Source organism: Oncorhynchus keta, chromosome 5, assembly GCF_023373465.1.
Source record: "Oncorhynchus keta strain PuntledgeMale-10-30-2019 chromosome 5, Oket_V2, whole genome shotgun sequence".
NCBI classification, from domain to species: domain Eukaryota; kingdom Metazoa; phylum Chordata; class Actinopteri; order Salmoniformes; family Salmonidae; genus Oncorhynchus; species Oncorhynchus keta.
The window spans coordinates 36,269,819-36,293,027 of record NC_068425.1 but is presented as its reverse complement, the minus strand read 5'-3'; the positions used below and the strand labels follow the sequence as shown (position 1 = coordinate 36,293,027).

The window sequence follows — 23,209 nt, the reverse complement described above, 5'->3', positions numbered from 1 at the left end:
GCTCCACAGACAGGTGAGTACTGACCCTTAGCTACAGCTGCACAGACTGGTGAGTACTGACCCCTAGCTACAGCTTCACAGACTGGTGAGTACTGATCCTTAGCTACAGCTCCACAGACTGGTGAGTACTGACCCTTAGCTACAGCTCCACATACTGGTGAGTACTGACCCTTAGCTACAGCTCCACAGACTGGTGAGTACTGACCCTTAGCTACAGCTCCACAGACTGGTGAGTACTGACCCTTAGCTACAGCTCCACAGACTGGTGAGTACTGACCCCTAGCTACATCTCCAGGGACGGCTGATATAGGGGTACCAAATCCTACAGGAGGGTATCTCTCCAGGGACAGGGCTGGTATAGGGGGGTACCATTTGGGACTTTCCTTACTCTCCCATTTGTCCCATCTCTCCTCAAACTCAGAGCCCGGCGTTGGAGCTGCCCATCGGCAGCCCTGATTGGCTAGCTTGTGCCCAGAAGCAGCTGGGCCAGGAGCTGGCTACCCAGGGTGCTGTGCAAGAGGAGCGTGAGCAGCAGCTGGATGTCGCCACGGAATCACTGCAGCTATTGGTGGACAGCATCAAGGGCATCCTGTCCAATCACAACCGCCAGCTGGCTGAGGTCAAACACCTTCTGAGGGCCATGGCCAAGGTATGGGCAGTGACACAGCAACAGGGAGACAGGTGTACAGATGGGCCTTCGCCAAGGTATGGGCAGTGACACAGCTACAGGGAGACAGGTGTACAGATGGCCCATGGCCAAGGTATGGGCAGTGACACAGGGAGACAGGTGTACAGATGGGCCGTGGCCAAGGTATGGGCAGTGACACAGCAACAGGCAGACAGGTGTATAGATGGGCCCGTGGCCAAGGTATGGGCAGTGACACAGCTACAGGCAGACAGGTGTATAGATGGGCTATGGCCAAGGTATGGGCAGTGACCCACCAACAGGGAGACAGGTGTACAGATGGGCTATGGCCAAGGTATGGGCAGTGACACAGCAACAGGGAGACAGGTGTATAGATGGGCCCGTGGCCATGGTATGGGCAGTGACACAGCTACAGGGAGACAGGTGTACAGATGGGCCGTGGCCAAGGTATGGGCAGTGACACAGCAACAGGGAGACAGGTGTACAGATGGGCCAAGGTATGGGCAGTGACACACCAACAGGGAGACAGGTGTACAGATGCATGATACTCTCAGCAATCCACTACGCAACTTTCACAATGATTTATTTGTTAGAAACGCCTTCCTAACTGACCTGACCTTCGCCCACTCTGTTTGTCCCTGCGTGTCCCCCATACCGCAGCAAAGATGGTGGATAAATGAAGATGTCTTTTAATCAGGCTGTTTACTATAAGAAAAAAATGGTCGCTGTCCACATACACCACTGGGATAACAACTGGGTCTGGTCTACGTAGTTCATTGACTGTAGGTGAACCAGTGAAATGTCTTTCTCTTCGGTCTCTCCCGTAGGACGAGGAGAACGCGCTGGCGGAGGGGGAGGAAGTGACCTACGAGGGCAGCGTGCGCCAGTTCCTGTTGGAGTACAAGGCGTGGCAGGACAACGTGCAGATCGTGCTGTTCACTGTCGTCCAGGCAACGGGCCAGCCCCGAGGCGGAGGAGCCAGTCAGGAGGGGGTGGAGCTATTGCAGGAGATACCTGCTACCCTGAAGGAGCTACACACACAGAGCACCAGGTACACACACACACACACACACACACACACACACACACACACACACACACACACACTGAATGAGCTACAAACACCCCTACCCATACTGACAGTGGCCACCCTGTCCCTCCTCTCTGTCTCTCTGTCGGTCTCTGTCTTCAGTGTGTATAACGGCCTGGTTGGCTTTGCGTCTCCGTTGGTGACAGAGAGGGGTGGAGACTGTTCCAGCCCCACGTCTACAGCTCAGACCAGCTTCGCTGCAGGTAACTCCACCTCCCTCATTGTGCGCTACCCTGGCTGAGGGCACCCTGCTCCCAATGTGGTGCACTACTATGGGCCCTAGGTCAAAAGTAGGGCACTACATAGGGAATAGGGTGCCCTTTGTTTAATGTAATGACCTGTGTTAAATACCAGAATGATTAAAAATTGCATCTCGCAGTTCACAGGCAATGATTTCTCTCTCTCTCTGCCTCTGTCTCTGCCTCTGTCTCTCTCTCTGTCTCTGTCTCTCTCTGTCTCTGTCTCTGTCTCTGTCTCTCTCTCTGTCTCTCTCTCTCTCTCTGTCTCTCTCTGTCTCTCTCTCTGTCTCTCTCTCTCTGTCTCTCTCTCTGTCTCTCTGTCTCTCTCTCTCTGTCTCTCTCTCTATGTCTCTCTGTCTCTCTCTCTCTGTCTCTCTCTCTCTGTCTCTCTCTCTGTCTCTGTCTCTCTCTGTCTCTCTCTCTGTCTCTCTCTCTCTCTCTCTCTCTCTCTCTCTCTCTCTCTCTCTCTCTCTCTGTCTCTCTCTGTCTCTCTCTCTCTCCCTCTCCTCTCTCTCTCTCTCTGTCTCTCTCTCTCTCCCCTTCTCTCTCCCCTTCTCTCTCTCTCTGTCTCTCTCTGTCTCTCTCTCTCCCCCTTTCTCTCTCTCTGTCTCTCTCTCTCCCCCTCTCTCTCTCCCCCTTCTCTCTCTCTCTCTCTCCCCCTTCTCTCTCTCTGTCTCTCCCCCTTCTCACTCTTTCCTTTCCACTCTCACACTTTTTCCCCTTCTCTCCCCAGCGGTGAGGTGCAGCGGTGTGAAGACTCAGACGGACTCAATGTCCCAGAATTCACGCAAGCTCCTCCCCCGTAACCTTGGCACCCCGGCGGACACCCCCCCCAGCGCTCAGACGATGGCCAGCAAGGGTCTAAATCCCAGCCCCAAACGGGCTGTACGTGACCCCAAGACGGGACGAGGTATGACCCCTAACCTCCCCTGACCTCCAATTCAATGAGTCAATAATTAGAAGAACCAGCAGTACTGCTGCCTAACTGTCCCAAATTACCCCCTATTCCATATAGACTGCTGCCTAACTGTCCCAAATTACCCCCTATTCCATATAGACTGCTGCCTAACTGTCCCAAATTACCCCCTATTCTATATAGACTGCTGCCTAACTGTCCCAAATTACCCCCTATTCTATATAGACTGCTGCCTAACTGTCCCAAATTACCCCCTATTCTATATAGACTGCTGCCTAACTGTCCCAAATTACCCCCTATTCTATATAGACTGCTGCCTAACTGTCCCAAATTACCCCCTATTCTATATAGACTGCTGCCTAACTGTCCCAAATGGGATCCTATTCCATATAGACTGCTGCCTAACTGTCCCAAATGGCCCCCTATTCTATATAGACTGCTGCCTAACTGTCCCAAATGGGATCCTATTCCATATAGACTGCTGCCTAACTGTCCCAAATTACCCCCTATTCTATATAGACTGCTGCCTAACTGTCCCAAATTACCCCCTATTCTATATAGACTGCTGCCTAACTGTCCCAAATGGGATCCTATTCTATATAGACTGCTGCCTAACTGTCCCAAATGGGACCCTATTCCATATAGACTGCTGCCTAACTGTCCCAAATGGCCCCCTATTCCATATAGACTGCTGCCTAACTGTCCCAAATGGGACCCTATTCCATATAGACTGCTGCCTAACTGTCCCAAATGGCCCCCTATTCCATATAGACTGCTGCCTAACTGTCCCAAATGGTCCCCTATTCCATATAGACTGCTGCCTAACTGTCCCAAATGGCCCCCTACCCCGTTCAAAGGCACTTCAATCTTTTGTCTCGCCCATTCACCCTCTGAATCGCACACAGAGTCGTGGCCAATAGTTTTGAGAATGACACATTTCCACAAAGTTTTCTGCCTCAGGTCTTTAGATGTTTTTGTCACATGTTACTATGGATACTGATGCATATTTACAAGCATTTCATAAGTGTCAAAGGCTTTAATTGACAATTACATGAAGTTGATGCAAAGAGTCAATATTTGCAGTGTTGACCCTTATATACAGGGGGTACCGGTACTGAGTCAGTGTGGAGGCTATATTCAGGGGGTAGTGTACTGAGTCAGTGGAGGTTATATACAGGGGGTACCGGTACTGAGTCAGTGTGGAGGCTATATTCAGGGGGTACCGGTACTGAGTCAGTGTGGGGGCTATATTCAGGGGGTACCGGTACTGAGTCAGTGTGGAGGCTATATTCAGGGGGGTACCGGTACTGAGTCAGTGTGGAGGCTATATTCAGGGGGTACCGGTACTGAGTCAGTGTGGAGGCTATATACAGGGGTACCGGTACTGAGTCAGTGTGGAGGCTATATTCAGGGGGTACCGGTACTGAGTCAGTGTGGAGGCTATATTCAGGGGTACCGGTACTGAGTCAGTGTGGAGGCTATATTCAGGGGGTACCGGTACTGAGTCAGTGTGGAGGTTATATACAGGGGGTACCGGTACTGAGTCAGTGTGGAGGCTATATTCGGGGGGTACCGGTACTGAGTCAGTGTGGAGGCTATATTCAGGGGGTACCGGTACTGAGTCAGTGTGGAGGCTATATACAGGGGTACCGGTACTGAGTCAGTGTGGGGCTATATTCAGGGGGTACCGGTACTGAGTCAGTGTGGAGGCTATATTCAGGGGGTACCGGTACTGAGTCAGTGTGGAGGCTATATTCAGGGGGTACCGGTACTGAGTCAGTGTGGAGGCTATATACAGGGGGTACCGGTACTGAGTCAGTGTGGAGGCTATATTCAGGGGGTACCGGTACTGAGTCAGTGTGGAGGCTATATTCAGGGGGTACCGGTACTGAGTCAGTGTGGAGGCTATATTCAGGGGGTACCGGTACTGAGTCAGTGTGGAGGTTATATTCGGGGGGTACCGGTACTGAGTCAGAGTGGAGGCTATATTCAGGGGGCACCGGTACTGAGTCAGTGTGGAGGTTATATACAGGTGGTACCAGTACTGTGTCAGTGTGGAGGTTATATACAGGGGGTACCGGTACTGAGTCAGTGTGGAGGTTATATACAGGTGGTACCAGTACTGTGTCAGTGTGGAGGTTATATACAGGTGGTACCAGTACTGTGTCAGTGTGGAGGTTATATACAGGGGGTACCGGTACTGTGTCAGTGTGGAGGTTATATACAGGGGGTACCGGTACTGAGTCAGTGTGGAGGTTATATACAGGGGGCACCGGTACTGAGTCAGTTTGGAGGTTATATACAGGGGGTACCGGTACTGAGTCAGTGTGGAGGTTATATACAGGGGGTACCGGTACTGAGTCAGTGTGGAGGTTATATACAGGGGGTACCGGTACTGAGTCAGTGTGGAGGTTATATACAGGGGGTACCGGTACTGAGTCAGTGTGGAGGTTATATACAGGGGGTACCGGTACTGAGTCAGTGTGGAGGTTATATACAGGGGGTACCGGTACTGAGTCAGTGTGCGGGGGAACAGGTTGGTTGAGGTAGTTTGTACATGTAGGTAGGGGTGAAGTGACTATGCATAGATAATAAACTGCAAGTCGCAGCAGTATACAAAACACCAGTCTTTTGTGTTGGGGGGTAGAAGCTGTTGAGGAGCCTTTTGGTCCTCGACTTGGCGCTCCAGTACTGCTTGCCGTGCGGTAGCAGAGAAAACAGTCTATGACAGGGGTGACTGGAGTCTCTGACAATTTTTTGGGGCGTTCCTCTGACACCGCCTGGTATAGAGATCCTGGATGGCAAGAAGCTTGGTCCCAGTGATGTACTCGGCCGTACGCACTCCCCTCTGTAGCGCCTTACGGTCAGATGTGGAGCTGTTTCCATACCAAGCGGTGATGCAACCGGTCAGGATGCTCTCGATGGTGCAGCTGTAGAACCTTTTGAGGATCTGGGGACCCATGCTAAATCTGATGTGGTGTGGTGACTCTGTGTGATGGTGTGTGTGACGTGTGTGTGTGTGTGTGTGTGTGTGTGTGTGTGTGTGTGTGTGTGTGTGTGTGTGTGTGTGTGTGTGTGTGACTCTGTGTGTGTGTGTGTGTGTGTGTGTGTGTGTGTGTGTGTTGCAGCTGTCCAGGAGAGGAACTCGTACGCGGTGAGCGTGTGGAAGAGGGTGAAAGCCAAGCTGGAGGGGAGAGACGTGGACCCCAGCAGGAGGATGAGTGTCACTGAGCAGGTAACTAACTACACACTGAGCAGGCAGCTACACACTGCTTTACACACTGAGCAGGCAGCTACACACTGCTTTACACACTGAGCAGGCAGCTACACACTGAGCAGGCAGCTACACACTGCATTTACACAATGAGCAGGCAGCTACACACTGCTTTACACACTGAGCAGGCAGCTACACACTGAGCAGGCAGCTACACACTGCTTTACACACTGAGCAGGCAGCTACACACTGCTTTACACACTGAGCAGGCAGCTACACACTGAGCAGGCAGCTACACACTGAGCAGGCAGCGACACACTGAGCAGGCAGCGACACACTGAGCAGGCAGCGACACACTGAGCAGGCAGCTACACACTGAGCAGGCAGCTACACACTGAGCAGGCAGCTACACACTGAGCAGGCAGCGACACACTGAGCAGGCAGCGACACACTGAGCAGGCAGCGACACACTGAGCAGGCAGCTACACACTGAGCAGGCAGCTACACACTGAGCAGGCAGCTACACACTGAGCAGGCAGCTACACACTGAGCAGGCAGCTACACACTGAGCAGGCAGCTACACACTGAGCAGGCAGCTACACACTGAGCAGGCAGCTACACACTGAGCAGGCAGCTACACACTGAGCAGGCAGCTACACACTGAGCAGGCAGCGACACACTGAGCAGGCAGCGACACACTGAGCAGGCAGCGACACACTGAGCACCAGCGACACACTGAGCAGGCAGCTCCACACTGAGCAGGCAGCGACACACTGAGCAGGCAGCCCCACACTGAGCAGGCAGCGACACACTGAGCAGGCAGCGACACACTGAGCAGGCAGCGACACACTGAGCAGGCAGCGACACACTGAGCAGGCAGCGACACACTGAGCAGGCAGCGACACACTGAGCAGGCAGCTCCCACACTGAGCAGGCAGCTACACACTGAGCAGGCAGCTACACACTGAGCAGGCAGCTACACACTGAGCAGGCAGCTACACACTTTGCTCTCCCTCTACTCCTTTCCTCCTCCTTTGCCTTATCCCGGTCTCTCTCTCTCTCCTCTCCTCCTGCTCTCCCTCTCCTCCTCTTCCATCCCTCTCTCCCCTACCTGTCTCCCCACCTCCCCTCTCTCCTCTCCTCCTGCTCTCCCTCTCCTCCTCTTCCATCCCTCTCCCCACCTCCCCTCTCTCCTCTCCAGGTGGACTGTGTGATAAAGGAGGCCACCAATGTGGACAACCTGTCCCAGCTGTACGAGGGCTGGACAGCCTGGGTGTGAATGGGGTCTCCCTGTGGTGCATCTCTTTGGTTCCAGCACACAACAGAGCCTCGCAGAGGGAGGGTTAGCCATCCAACCCGACCTCCAGACCAGACACCCGGATACGTACATACCCTGTTACCCACCTGCCCTGTTCTGGCAGGGTTAGGGTTAGGTGTGTCTGTCTGGGCCTGGGGGGTGAAGGAAGGAGAGGAGGAGCCACTGGAGCAGCAGCACCCAACCGTGCCACACGCTGATGGGGAAGGAGGGGGAGAGGGGGGGGTTCAAGATACTCCCCCCCACCCCGATATAACCTCCTAGGGGTCCACCATGGAGCCCCTACTCTGCAGTCTGTCTGCCTGGCTGATTGGCTGGCTAAACCCAGTCCCTGCCACCTGGCTATAGACCAAGCTAACACAACCAGCTAAAGGGTCACTCTGCAGTCTGTCTGCAGCCAGATCTGACCACTCTGCTTGTCTGTACGGGTGGGGGGGTCTGTCTGAGACAGGAAGGGGAGCAGAGGTATCGGTAGGGAAGGTATAAGGCCCTCCCCCTCTACACTATGTTTTGAATAACCTTTACCCTCCCCTAATGAAAACCACCACCCTCCAGTCACTGTTACCACCGATGACAACCCCCCCCCTTTAACAGCTGAGCTGGTTTACCCAGCAATGCTGTTGGGTTTGGACCTCATTCAAAGGGGCGGAGAAAGGGGATGCTTTGCCGGGTGTGGTCTGAAGAGCTGATTGGCTGCACCTGTTTTTAAACCAATCTCCCTGATGGTACAGTGATTCTGATTGGCCAGCGACTGAGCTGCGTGATTTATGACTGGGCAGGTGTGGAGTGTGGGGGGAGAATCTGTTGGCTCAGTGGGACTCCATTCAAAGCCTGAGAGGGGAAATGATTTCAGGAAATAAAATAGTGTAATCAGACTGTCTTTTTTTTCTTTCTTTTTTCTTCTCTAAAACATTTATTGTACAAACTGAAGAAAAAACATACTTATTTTACAAAGCTCTTTAGAAATTGTGTATCACACAAGTTTGACATTATAAATGGATTATCAAATGGAGATGGGTTTTTTTGGGGGAGAAGATTCACAGTCGTGTGGCGTTTTCTTTTTATTCATATGTTTCGGCACTGCGTAACGATGTGCCTCAAGTTAACTAATCCTATTGTCTGAAGTTAACTTTTATTTTTTGAGGGGAGTTAAGATTTCGGGATTGACTGAGAAAGGATGACAACGTGGGCAAAGTTCTAGCTAGTCACTATCTGAACCCTTGGTCTACGTCCCAAACAGCACCATATCCCTATACAGTGCACTAATTTTGACCAGAGACCTATATGGGTCAAAGGTCGTGCCCTAAATAGGGAATAGGGTGCCATTTGGAATGCAAGCCTTGACCTGAGAGAAATCCATGTAATAATCATTTTTCTTCAATCTTTATTAATATCTGTTGTATTTTGTAGGCTTCTCTCCTCCCTATCCCGTGTTTATAAAATAGAAAAGCTTTAGACTAGATTGATTCCTTTTTTTGACTTGCTGCCTTGCCTGTGAGTGAGTAGTACTAGTAGTAGTAGTAGTAGTAGTAGTAGTAGTAGTAGTAGTAGTAGTAGTAGTAGTAGCCTTCCTTCCTGATATGGGATGTATACTCTCCCAGCTTGTGTTTTACTGATCCTTACTGACTGACCCTCTAGTTTTACCTTTTTAGTGGGAGAAATAAGTAGAATAGATAAGTAAAGGAGTAGATAAGTAAAGGAATAATAAAGAGTAGAAGTAAAGGAGATAGTGGATGATTTTTGATGATGGTGCAAAACTGCTATTTCTTAAAGGTTTTATTGGATTTAGTTTGAAATAAAATTGCATTTAAAATGGTCGTCTGTTTCCGTCTCTTGCATATGTTCTGCAAATACAAAACAGTTCAAATGGGTGTATTTTTTATTTTATTTTATTAGCTAGGCAAGTCAGTAAGAACAAATTCTTATTTATAATGATGTTCTACACTGGCCAAACCCGGGACGGCAGTTGAGACTCTGAATCACGGCCGGTTGTGATACAGCCTGGATTCGAACCAGGGTGTCTGTAGTGACGCCTCTAGCACTGACATGCAGTGCCTTAGACCGCTGTGATACAGCCTGGATTCGAACCAGGGTGTCTGTAGTGACGCCTCTAGCACTGACATGCAGTGCCTTAGACCGCTGTGATACAGCCTGGATTCGAACCAGGGTGTCTGTAGTGACGCCTCTAGCACTGACATGCAGTGCCTTAGACCGCTGTGATACAGCCTGGATTCGAACCAGGGTGTCTGTAGTGACGCCTCTAGCACTGACATGCAGTGCCTTAGACCGCTGTGATACAGCCTGGATTCGAACCAGGGTGTCTGTAGTGACGCCTCTAGCACTGACATGCAGTGCCTTAGACCGCTGTGATACAGCCTGGATTCGAACCAGGGTGTCTGTAGTGACGCCTCTAGCACTGACATGCAGTGCCTTAGACCGCTGTGATACAGCCTGGATTCGAACCAGGGTGTCTGTAGTGACGCCTCTAGCACTGACATGCAGTGCCTTAGACCGCTGTGATACAGCCTGGATTCGAACCAGGGTGTCTGTAGTGACGCCTCTAGCACTGACATGCAGTGCCTTAGACCGCTGTGATACAGCCTGGATTCGAACCAGGGTGTCTGTAGTGACGCCTCTAGCACTGACATGCAGTGCCTTAGACCGCTGCACCACTCGGGAGCCCCATGTATTTTTGTTAAACTTTTTATTTTATGTTGATTTGCTGTCTGATATTTTTCATTCTTGTACAGTGATGCCAATGAAAATACAGTAAAAGTAGTAGTTTTATTCTAGACCTCTTTCTCCAGGTGGACAGATTGATACTGTAAACTGAACATGTACATGCATGTACATAGAAAATGGATAATGGAAGAACATACAGATTTTTAGGACTCTCCCCTCTGTACACTTTTCCATTGTTTTTCTCCGTCCCGTACTCTCTCCGTCCCATACTCTCTCCGTCCCGTACTCTCTCCGTCCCGTACTCTCTACGTCCCGTACTCTCTCCGTCCCGTACTCTCTCCGTCCCGTACTCTCTCCGTCCCGTACTCTCTCTCCGTCCCATACTCTCTACGTCCCGTACTCTCTACGTCCCATACTCTCTCCGTCCCATACTCTCTCTGTCCCATACTCTCTCTCCGTCCCATACTCTCTCTCCGTCCCGTACTCTCTCCGTCCCATACTCTCTCCGTCCCATACTCTCTACGTCCCATACTCTCTCCGTCCCGTACTCTCTCCCTCTCCCGTACTCTCTCCCTCCCGTACTCTCTCCGTCCCGTCCCATACTCTCTCCGTCCCATACTACTCTCTCCGTCCCATACTCTCTACGTCCCATACTCTCTCTGTCCCATACTCTCTCCGTCCCATACTCTCTCTGTCCCATACTCTCTCTGTCCCATACTCTCTCTGTCCCATACTCTCTCCGTCCCATACTCTCTCTGTCCCATACTCTCTCTGTCCCATACTCTCTCTGTCCCATACTCTCTCGTCCCATACTCTCTCCGTCCCATCTCTCTCCGTCCCATACTCTCTACGTCCCATACTCTCTACGTCCCATACTCTCTACGTCCCATACTCTCTACGTCCCATACTCTCTACGTCCCATACTCTCTACGTCCCATACTCTCTACGTCCCATACTCTCTACGTCCCATACTCTCTCTGTCCCATACTCTCTCTGTCCCATACTCTCTCTGTCCCATACTCTCTCTGTCCCATACTCTCTCTGTCCCATACTCTCTCTGTCTCTCTGTCCCATACTCTCTCTCTCCCTCTGTCCCGTCCCATCTCTCTGTCTCCGTCCCATACTCTCTCTCTGTCCCATACTCTCTCTGTCCCGTACTCTCTCTGTCCACTCTCTGTCCCTCTCTCTCTGTCCCGTACTCTCTCTGTCCCATACTCTCTCTGTCCCATACTCTCTACGTCCCATACTCTCTACGTCCCATACTCTCTACGTCCCATACTCTCTACGTCCATACTCTCTCTACGTCCCATACTCTCTCCGTCCCATACTCTCTCTCCGTCCCATACTCTCTCTGTCCTCTGTCCCATACTCTCTCTCTGTCCCGTACTCTCTCGTCCCATACTCTCTACTGTCCCATACTCTCTCTGTCCCATACTCTCTACGTCCCATACTCTCTCCGTCCCATACTCTCTCCGTCCCATACTCTCCGTCCCATACTCTCTCTCCGTCCCATACTCTCTACGTCCCATACTCTCTACGTCCCATACTCTCTCCGTCCCATACTCTCTACGTCCCATACTCTCTCCGTCCCATACTCTCTCCGTCCCATACTCTCTCTCCGTCCCATACTCTCTACGTCCCATACTCTCTCCGTCCCATACTCTCTCCGTCCCATACTCTCTCTCTCTCCGTCCCATACTCTCTCTCCGTCCCATACTCTCTCCGTCCCATACTCTCTCTCCGTCCCATACTCTCTACGTCCCATACTCTCTCCGTCCCATACTCTCTCTCCGTCCCATACTCTCTCTCCGTCCCATACTCTCTCTCCGTCCCATACTCTCTCTCCGTCCCATACTCTCTCTACGTCCCGTACTCTCTACGTCCCATACTCTCTACGTCCCATACTCTCTACGTCCCATACTCTCTCTGTCCCATACTCTCTACGTCCCATACTCTCATAACTACAAAGACTGAAATGTGCATGTACTTCTCTGCTTTGGATGAGAAGCCACACTGGTTTTTAACAATCTGGTATTTACACTGATGTGGAAACAGGATGGCTGGAGAAAGCTGGCTAAAAGTTTTCAGTGGTCTAAAAGAGACAACTTGTGTGCCAGACTTTGACCAGGGGAATAGGGTACAGTTTGGGACTTGGCCAAGGAAAGGAATTCACTTCAGACGATCCAGTAATGGTTAAAGCCCAGTGAGCTCATTCACCAGTCTATCAGCCAATCTGTATCCAGTAATGGTTGTAGCCCAGTGAGCTCATTCACCATTCTATCAGCCAATCTATATCCAGTCCGCGAGGGGGAAATGTAACACAGAGCCCTGAAGACTTCAGCAGTGGTCCAAACGCCTGACTGATATTAAATTCATCATCCAATTACATTTAAGCTAAATCTAATCAATCAAGTGATTTGTGGAATTGGTCAGAGGTTCACCAATTCAATTATTGCTCATTCTTCTCATTTCCTTGTGGTAGGAGTTCCTCCTGCTTAAACAAACGGTTTATTGATTTACAATTAATTTGGGTCGTAAATGTCAGCGGAGTAATTTTATTTTGGGCAATGCCGAGGAAAGGGGCGTGAACTACATTACCCATAATGCCTTTAGCCATGACGTTGTTCTCAAGTCCATCCTGCCAGGCATCCAACGGTTGGTTTGTGAACTGCAAAATCCACAAAGAAGAGAGGGAAGCGTCTGCTGCGCCCCTGGGTCGTTTTAAATTAGCCTCTAAAACATCACCGAAAACTTAAAACAACCGCTAGCTATGGCAGAGGGAGACAACAAAAGCGCCAACGTACTCGTAAGTAACGTTATCCCACTTTCGACTTGACAAGCGTTTGTTCCTGAATTTTAGGTAACGTTAATTAACGTCGTTGTGTTGCTTGACAACGGCCTTCGAAATGCGAACAATTTAACCCGCTATGCTGCGAAGGAGGATTAGTGAAAATGAGAACCGTGCCCGACAAAATTAAATCATTAATCTGAGCAAATTAACCAAGCCATACAATACATGGTTTGTTAGACGGCTTTATGTATCATTTTACATGTATCATTTTACATAGGCCGCTAGCAATTAACGTTATGCAGTCTTAATATCGGCCTTATAGCTAACATTATTGCTCGGCTAACTAGCTGTTCTCGCATGATACGGCTAATTGGTGAAAGGTGTTTTTGTAGCTCGCTGTGTTTTATTTGGCTGGCTCGCCAACACAGCGGCTGTCCGTAAGGTTATTTTAAATGTGACACGTTCAGCTGACAGGCCGAGAGAGCCCACGTCTGGCTAATTTGGATCTTGTGACATTTATTTAACATCCCCTTTGAAATGACCAAATGTGCTTTACCTTAACTATTTGATTAGTCACCGAAAGATGACAAATTATATATTTGGTGTAAAAGTTAGACGATTTACTCTATAATTAAGCATGGTTAGAGTGACTAGTGTAATTAAGACCATGGTCAGATGTATATACCCTTCCCAGACAAGTCTTCCAGTTTTCATTGTGCAGTTCTGAGGCTAACCTTTCTTAATTAAATGATAATGCCCGAGAAGACTATGTTTGAAGGATATTGGCACTGGTGGTGTTAGGCCCGAGATTAAATCACATTTTATTGGTCACATACACATGGTTAGCAGATGTTACTGCGACGATAGCGAAATGCTTGTAGTCGAGGGCAGGTGGTGTGCCGCAAATCTCCCCTGTCAGAGTCAAATACTTTCCTTCAAACACCGCCTTCGAGGGCATTTATACTACGGGTTAGGAACATATTCAAATAATGATTGACATGTTTTCATTAACGTTATCTTGATTAATTTATTCATACAATTTCAGCCTTCCACAATGTATAGTCCCGATACAAATAGGTATTTTAACGTCGAAGATTTTTAGCAGGTGGTAATTTGTAATCAGCATTCAGGGTCTGATCCTAAATTTCCATAGAAACGGCCCCTTGCAACATTGATTGATTGGGGTTAGAGGAATAGAAAGCCACTGATCTGGAAGATGAAAATGATGAGGGCATCAGTCATCCAAAGCGCAGAAATGCCTCCTAATGTCACCAACTACAAATGCCGAAATATGGACGAGATGCATCCTAGAGCTGGGCGACGGTCACAACAAACTAACGTTCTCATTTAATCAACACTGTTAAGTACAAGCATATTACATTTGTAATCTTATAGAGAACAATGTAATGATTCATTCTGTGATTCATAATGACATGGGCTAAAGAGAACTACTTACAAGCCCTAAACCAACAATACAGTCTATTACTTGGATGACTGTAGTCTTTGACAATTTTTTTTGGAGGGCCTTCCTCTGACACAGTGTAACAGTATAACTTTAGACCGTCCCCCCGCCCATACCCGGGCGCGAACCAGGGACCCTCTGCACACATCAACAACAGTCACCCTCGAAGCATCGTTACCCATCGCTCCACAAAGCCACAGCCCTTGCAGAGCAAGGGGAACTACTACTTCAAGGTCTCAGAGAAAGTGACGTCACTGATTGAAACGCTAACTAAGCTAGCCGTTTCACATCCGTTACAACAGCCTAGGATATAGGTCCTGGATGCCAGGAAGCTTAGGCTCCAGTGACGTACTGGGCCGTGCGCGCTACCCTCTGTAGCGCCTTACGGTTGGATGCCAAGCAGTTGCCATACCAGGCGGTGATGCAACCTGTCAGCATGCTCTCGATGGTGCAGCTGTAGAACTCTTGAGGATCTGGGGACCCATGCCAAATCTTTTCAGTCTCCTGAGGGGGAAAAGGCATTGTTGTGCCCTCTTCAGGACTGTCTTGGTGTGTTTGGACTATGATAGTTTGTTGGTGATGTGGGCACCAAGGAACTTGAAGCTCTCAATCTGCTCCACTACAGCCCCGTTGATGTGAATGGGGGCGTGTTCGGTCCTACTTTTCCTGTAGTCCACGATCAGCTCCTTTGTCATGCTCACATTGAGGGAGAGGTTGTTGTCCTGGCACCACACTGCCAGGTCTCTGACCTCCTCCCTATAGGCTCTCATTGTTGTCGGTGATCAGGCCTGCCACTGTTGTGTCGTTAGCAAACTTAATGGTGGTGCTGGAATCGTGCTTGGCCACGCAGTTGTGGTGAACAGGGAAACCGGGAGGGGACTAAACACGTACCCCTGAGGGGCCCCCGTGTTGAGGATCAACGTGGCAGATGTATTGTTGCCTAGCCTTACAACCTGGGGGTGGCCTGTCAGGAAGGTCAGGATCCAGTTGCAGAGGGAGGTGTTTAGTCCCAGGGTCCTTATCTTAGTGATGCGCTTCGTGGGCACTATGGTGTTGAGCTGTAGTCAATGAACAAATCAAATTTTATTTGTCACATACACATGATTAGCAGATGTTAATGCGAGTGTTGCGAAATGCTTGTGCTTCTAGTTCTGACAATGCAGTAATGTCCAACCTAACAATTTCATAACAATTACCTTATACACACAAGTATAAAGGAATGAATAAGAATATGTACATAAAAAAATATATATATATGAATGAGTGATGGTATAGAGTGGCATAGGCAAGATGCAGTAGATGGTATAGAGTACAGTATATACATATGAGATGAGTAATGTAGGGTATGTAAACATTATATGAAGTGGCATTGTTTAAAGTGGCTAGTGATACATTTCTTACATCAATTTTTCCATTATTAAAGTGGCTGGAGTTGAGTCAGTATGTTGGCAGCAGCCACTCAATGTTAGTGGTGGCTGTTTACCAGTCTAATGGCCTTGAGATAGAAGCTGTTTTTCAGTCTCTCGGTCCCAGCTTTGATGCACCTGTACTGCCCTCGCCTTCTGGATGATAGCGGGGTGAACAGGCAGTGGCTCGGGTGGTTTATGTCCTTGATGATCTTTATGGCCTTTCTGTGACATCGGGTGGTGTAGGTGTCCTGGAGGGCAGTTAGTTTGCCCCCGGTGATGCGTTGTGCAGACCTTACTACCCTCTGGAGAGCCTTACGGATATGGGTGGAGCAGTTGCCGTACCAGGCGGTGATACAGCCCGACAGGATGCTCTCGATTGTGCATCTGTAGAAGTTTGAGTGTTTTTGGTGACAATCCAAATTTCTTCAGCCTCCTGAAGTTGAAGAGGCGCTGCTGTGCCTTCTTCACCACACTGTCTGTGTGGTTGGACCATTTCACTTTGTCCGTGATGTGTTTGCCGAGGAACTTATAACTTTCTTCCCTTTCCACTACTGTCCCGTCGGTGTGGATAGGCGGTGCTCCCTCTGCTGTTTCCTGAAGTCCACAATCATCTCCTTTGTTTTGTTGACGTTGAGTGTGAGGTTATTTTCCTGACACCACACTCCGAGGGCCCTCACCTCCTCCCTGTAGGCTGTCTCGTTGTTGGTAATGAAGCCTACCACTGTAGTGTCGTCTGCAGACTTGATGATTGAGTTGGAGGCGTGCATGGCCACTCTGTCGTGGGTGAACAGGGAGTACAGGAGGGGGCTGAGAACGCACCCTTGTGGGGCCCCTGTGTTGAGTATCAGCGGGGAGTATCAGCGGGGTGGAGATGTTGTTACCTACCCTCACCACCTGGGGGCGGCCCGCCAGGGTCTCGAGCTTGATGACGAATTTGGAGGGTACTATGGCGTTAAATGCTGATCTGTATTCGATAAACAGCATTCTCACATAGGTGTTCCTTTTTGTCCAGATGTGAAAAGGCAGTGTGGAGTGCCATCATCTGTGGATCTGTTGTGGTGTTATGTGAATTGTGGGTCTTGGGTTTCTGGGATGACGGTGTTGTGAGCCTTGACCAGCCTTTCAAAGCACTTCATGGCAACCTACATGAGCGCTACGGGGTGGTAGTCATTTAGGCAGGTAACCTTCGCTTTCTTGGGCACAGGTACTATGGTGGTCTGCTTGAAACGTGTCGCTATTACAGACTCGGGCAGGGAGAGGTTGAAAATGTCAGTGAAGACACTTGTCAATTGGTCCTTGCATCCTCTGAGTACACACGTCCTGGTAATCCGTCTGGCCTTGTGAAGGTTGACCTGTTTTATAGGTCTTGCTCACATCGGCTACGGGAGAGAGAGCGTGATCACAGTCGTAGCACCCGCTTGAATTTATCTGTATTTCACTACATTCTCGAGCAGTGGTTCCCAAACTGAAACTCGGTTAGGTTAATCTGGTTAATCAGGTTAATCTGGACTGTTTTGAAATTGGGTAGTGCATCAGTTTTTCTATTGTCAGTCATTGCATTTCTTAGAGATGTTTATTTTATAACCTTTATTTAACTAGGCATGTCAGTTAAAGAACAAATTCTTGTTTACAATGACAGCCTACTGGGAACAGTGGGGTTAACTGCCTTGTTCAGGGGCAGAACGACAGAGTTTTACCTTGTCAGCTCGGGGATTCTATCCAGCAACGTTTCAGTTACTGGCCCAACGCTCTAACGACTAGGCTACCTGCCTCCTCTACACTCTAACTACTAGGCTACCTGCCTCCTCTACACTCTAACTACTAGGCTACCTGCCGCCCCTACACTCTAACTACTAGGCTACCTGCCGCCCCTACACTCTAACTACTAGGCTACCTGCCGCCCCTACACTCTAACCACTAGGCTACCTGCCGCCCCTACACTCTAACTACTAGGCTACCTGCCGCCCCTACACTCTAACTACTAGGCTACCTGCCGCCCCTACACTCTAACTACTAGGCTACCTGCCGCCCCTACACTCTAACTACTAGGCTACCTGCCGCCCCTACACTCTAACTAATAGGCTACCTGCCCCCCCTACACTCTAACTACTAGGCTACCTGCCCCCCCTACACTCTAACCACTAGGCTACCTGCCCCCCCTACACTCTAACTACTAGGCTACCTGCCGCCCCTACACTCTAACTACTAGGCTACCTGCCCCCCCTACACTCTAACTACTAGGCTACCTGCCGCCCCTACACTCTAACTACTAGGCTACCTGCCGCCCCTACACTCTAACTACTAGGCTACCTGCCGCCCCTACACTCTAACTAATAGGCTACCTGCCCCCTACACTCTAACTACTAGGCTACCTGCCCCCCCTACACTCTAACTACTAGGCTACCTGCCCCCCCTACACTCTAACTACTAGGCTACCTGCCCCCCCTACACTCTAACTACTAGGCTACCTGCCCCCCCTACACTCTAACCACTAGGCTACCTGCCGCTTATTACTAATGTCCTTTTTTTGCTTATAGCTTTTGTGTTAATGTTATTCACTCAAATATCACATGAATACACATTAGCCATGGCAATGTATGGAAGTGAATGAAAATTGGCTTCAAAACTGAATTTTCTCACTGAATTTTCTGATTTTTGTTTTTTTTTAATTGCAGGAAATAAGCTTTTAAACCTGCAAAAATAAGTTGTCTAGCAACAAGAGGGGTGTAAACAGTTTGTGGCCATAGAAATAGATATGCAGGGGGGTGCTCCCCAATGCTTGCAAGGGGAGCCTGAGTGGGAGAAGGTTTGGGAACCGCTGTTCTAGAACAGTGATGGAACACTAGAATCTGGTTGACACTGTCTTCAGTTAAATCGTGCTTTGTCAGCTTAACGACAGCTCTCAGATGTGGCAGTCAGGCCTCGTCTATCGTTGATTACATTCAACCACAGAGGATCAACTGACAACTAGGATGGATCACGATGATGATCTGTGTGGCAAAACTAGTCTGTAACGTTAATAGCTATGCCTTTTCCTGGCTGGCTGTGGGTCATGAGACGACATGGTGTTTAGTGCCACTTGGAATAGAGATGTCTGTATGAAAGACGGGTCTTTGTGGTGTCAGCACAACGTGGGATTATTTCACTTCCCAGACCATTCACAATGACACCTCTGTTTTCCTCAACCCTTCGGCCCTGTGGCTCTGCTCAGCCGCCAACTGATAGAGGGATGTTTGGAAGTCAGCAGGGCTTAAGGTATTAGCAAGCCATTAAACAGTGGTATTTCTGTGGTGCAGTCCGATGTGTCAAAATGGCACCCTAGTCCCTATATAGTGCACTTCATTGACCAGAGTCCTATGGGGTGCCATTTGGGACTCAGCCTAGCTCCTTAGATGAACAGGCTAAACTGTTAACTATATGTGAATTGGAGTTCAGCATTGTCTGGACTGAGAGTTAGATGGCTTTTCTTCTGAGTGCACCAGTGCATCTTGAGTCCTTGTCAACCTGACCCGTTATCAGGCTGCGTTTTCACACACCTTGGGGGGGGGACTACTGCCGTGGCCTATTTATTGCCTTACCTCTTTACTCCATTTGCACACACTGTACGTAGATCGTCTGTTGTGTTATTGACTGTACGTTTGTTTATTCCATGTGTAAATCTGTGTTGTTTGTGTCGCACTGCTTTGCTTTATCTTGGCCAGGTCGCAGTTGTAAATGAGAACTTGTTCTCAACTGGCCTACCTGGTTAAATAAAGGTGAATTAAAAATGAATCAGGCTGGTCAAATTGCTACTTTGCCATGTTGGGAGCCGGGGATTTGTGTATGTATTTAAACAACGCTAGCGTCCTGTCCAAGAGGTTAACACCTGGCTCTGCAATAGACTAGTGTCCTGTCCAGGAGGTTAACACCTGGCTCTACAATAGACTAGTGTCCTGTCCAAGAGGTTAACACCTGGCTCTGCAATAGACTAGTGTCCTGTCCAAGAGGTTAACACCTGACTCTACAATAGACTAATGTCCTGTCCAAGAGGTTAACACCTGGCTCTACAATAGACGAGCGTCCTGTCCAGGAGGTGTACTGGTAGATCAAGCTACCTCACTCTTCAGAAACAGGAGATGGGCTCCTGTCTCATGGACCCTTCTGGCTCGTCCAAGGCTACTTCCTAACCTCTGTCTCTGGCGTGTGTCTCGGTCGGTGTCTGTGTTCCAGGCCCAGGAGACGGCCCAGCTGGAGGAGCAGCTGCAGGGCTGGGGAGAGGTGATCCTGGCTGGGGACCAGGTCCTACGTTGGAAGAAACCATGGTTCCCTGGAGCCCTGATGGCAGCCACCACACTGGTCTTTATGTGAGTAGTACTCACACACACAGCCCTGATGGCAGCCACCACACTGGTCTTTATGTGAGTAGTACTCACACACACACGCAGCCACCACACTGGTCTTCATGTGAGTAGTACTCACACACACAGCCCTGATGGCAGCCACCACACTGGTCTTTATGTGAGTAGTACTCACACACACAGCCCTGATGGCAGCCACCACACTGGTCTTTATGTGAGTAGTACTCACACACACACACAGCCACCACACTGGTCTTTATGTGAGTAGTACTCACACACACAGCCCTGATGGCAGCCACCACACTGGTCTTTATGTGAGTAGTACTCACACACACACGCAGCCATCACACTGGTCTTTATGTGAGTAGTACTCACACACACAGCCACCACACTGGTCTTCATGTGAGTAGTACTCACACACACACGCAGCCACCACACTGGTCTTTATGTGAGTAGTACTCACACACACACACAGCCACCACACTGGTCTTCATGTGAGTAGTACTCACACACACAGCCCTGATGGCAGCCACCACACTGGTCTTTATGTGAGTAGTACTCACACACACGTTACACACAGCTGTCCTGTCACACACTCACACACACACGATACACACAGCTGTCCTGTCACACTCACACACAGCTGTCCTGTCACGCTCTCACACACAGCTGTCCTGTCACGCTCTCACACACAGCTGTCCTGTCACGCTCTCACACACAGCTGTCCTGTCACACACACACTCACACACACACACGATACACACAGCTGTCCTGTCACACTCTCACACATGCTCTCACACACAGCTGTCCTGTCACGCTCTCACACACAGCTGTCCTGTCAAGCTCTCACACACAGCTGTCCTGTCAAGCTCTCACACACAGCTGTCCTGTCAAGCTCTCACACACAGCTGTTCTGTCACGCTCTCACACACAGCTGTTCTGTCTCGCTCTCACACACAGCTGTCCTGTCACGCTCTCACACACAGCTGTCCTGTCACGCTCTCACACACAGCTGTCCTGTCACACACACACTCACACACACACACGATACACACAGCTGTCCTGTCACACACACACTCACACACACACACGATACACACAGCTGTCCTGTCACACTCTCACACATGCTCTCACACACAGCTGTCCTGTCACGCTCTCACACACAGCTGTCCTGTCAAGCTCTCACACACAGCTGTCCTGTCACGCTCTCACACACAGCTGTCCTGTCAAGCTCTCACACACAGCTGTCCTGTCACGCTCTCACACACAGCTGTCCTGTCACGCTCTCACACACAGCTGTCCTGTCACGCTCTCACACACAGCTGTCCTGTCACGCTCTCACACACAGCTGTCCTGTCACGCTCTCACACACAGCTGTCCTGTCACGCTCTCACACACAGCTGTCCTGTCACACACACACTCACACACACACACGATACACACAGCTGTTCTGTCACGCTCTCACACACAGCTGTCCTGTCACGCTCTCACACACAGCTGTCCTGTCACGCTCTCACACACAGCTGTCCTGTCACGCTCTCACACACAGCTGTCCTGTCAAGCTCTCACACACAGCTGTCCTGTCAAGCTCTCACACACAGCTGTTCTGTCACGCTCTCACACACAGCTGTCCTGTCACGCTCTCACACACAGCTGTCCTGTCAAGCTCTCACACACAGCTGTCCTGTCAAGCTCTCACACACAGCTGTTCTGTCACGCTCTCACACACAGCTGTCCTGTCACGCTCTCACACACAGCTGTCCTGTCACGCTCTCACACACAGCTGTCCTGTCACGCTCTCACACACAGCTGTTCTGTCACGCTCTCACACACAGCTGTCCTGTCACGCTCTCACACACAGCTGTCCTGTCACGCTCTCACACACAGCTGTCCTGTCACGCTCTCACACACAGCTGTCCTGTCACGCTCTCACACACAGCTGTCCTGTCACGCTCTCACACTCACACACACACACGATACACACAGCTGTCCTGTCACACTCTCACACATGCTCTCACACACAGCTGTCCTGTCACGCTCTCACACACACACACGATACACACAGCTGTCCTGTCACACTCTCACACATGCTCTCACACACAGCTGTCCTGTCACGCTCTCACACACAGCTGTCCTGTCACGCTCTCACACACAGCTGTCCTGTCAAGCTCTCACACACAGCTGTTCTGTCACGCTCTCACACACAGCTGTTCTGTCTCGCTCTCACACACAGCTGTCCTGTCACGCTCTCACACACAGCTGTCCTGTCACGCTCTCACACACAGCTGTCCTGTCACGCTCTCACACACAGCTGTCCTGTCACGCTCTCACACACAGCTGTCCTGTCACGCTCTCACACACAGCTGTTCTGTCACGCTCTCACACACAGCTGTTCTGTCACGCTCTCACACACAGCTGTTCTGTCACGCTCTCACACACAGCTGTTCTGTCACGCTCTCACACACAGCTGCTCTGTCACGCTCTCACACACAGCTGCTCTGTCACGCTCTCACACACAGCTGTTCTGTCACGCTCTCACACACAGCTGTTCTGTCTCGCTCTCACACACAGCTGTTCTGTCACGCTCTCACACACAGCTGTCCTGTCACGCTCTCACACACAGCTGTCCTGTCACGCTCTCTCACACAGCTGTCCTGTCACGCTCTCACACACAGCTGTCCTGTCACGCTCTCACACACAGCTGTTCTCACGCTCTCACACACAGCTGTTCTGTCACGCTCTCACACACAGCTGTTCTGTCACGCTCTCACACCTGGCCTCGCTCACACACACACACACACCAGGGCTTGACATTCAGGTAAATTTGCCAGTAGCACACCGGGCCAGTACCAAGTGACGACTCCAGGCTCGTGGGCGAGATCACAGGAGAGAGTTATTTAGGCAGAATTTTAATCATGGGTAATCACAATCAGCATGGTGGCTCCAGCAGGTGGTTACAGTCAGCGTTATCACAGAACACCACACAGAGAGAAGAGACAGGCACGCCCACACAAAGACTGAGTTTAGTTAAGTAGCCTGGTATGAGGCGGCTTGTTGACCGAATTATTATTATTATTATTAGGCCTACCCTTTATGCATTTGGATGGC

General features: G+C 50.0%; 1 long non-coding RNA gene and 1 pseudogene across 3 annotated transcripts; both read left to right on the top strand.

The window, feature by feature from the left end:
- The window catches only part of LOC118382768 (serine/threonine-protein kinase SMG1-like), a 122,342-nt pseudogene extending 113,189 nt beyond the window's left edge, over positions 1-9,153 (top strand).
- On the top strand, positions 4,325-5,876 carry LOC127930242 (uncharacterized). 3 transcript variants are annotated; one of them, XR_008137431.1, is made up of 3 exons: positions 4,325-4,407; positions 4,718-4,834; positions 5,186-5,876. It is a non-coding gene; the product is annotated as an uncharacterized LOC127930242 (long non-coding RNA). The 3 variants fall into 3 exon arrangements; XR_008137430.1 differs by having other exon boundaries at positions 4,601-4,834; XR_008137432.1 differs by lacking the exons at positions 4,325-4,407; positions 4,718-4,834 and adding exons at positions 4,940-5,001; positions 5,119-5,146.
- Positions 9,154-23,209: the final 14,056 nt, after the last annotated feature.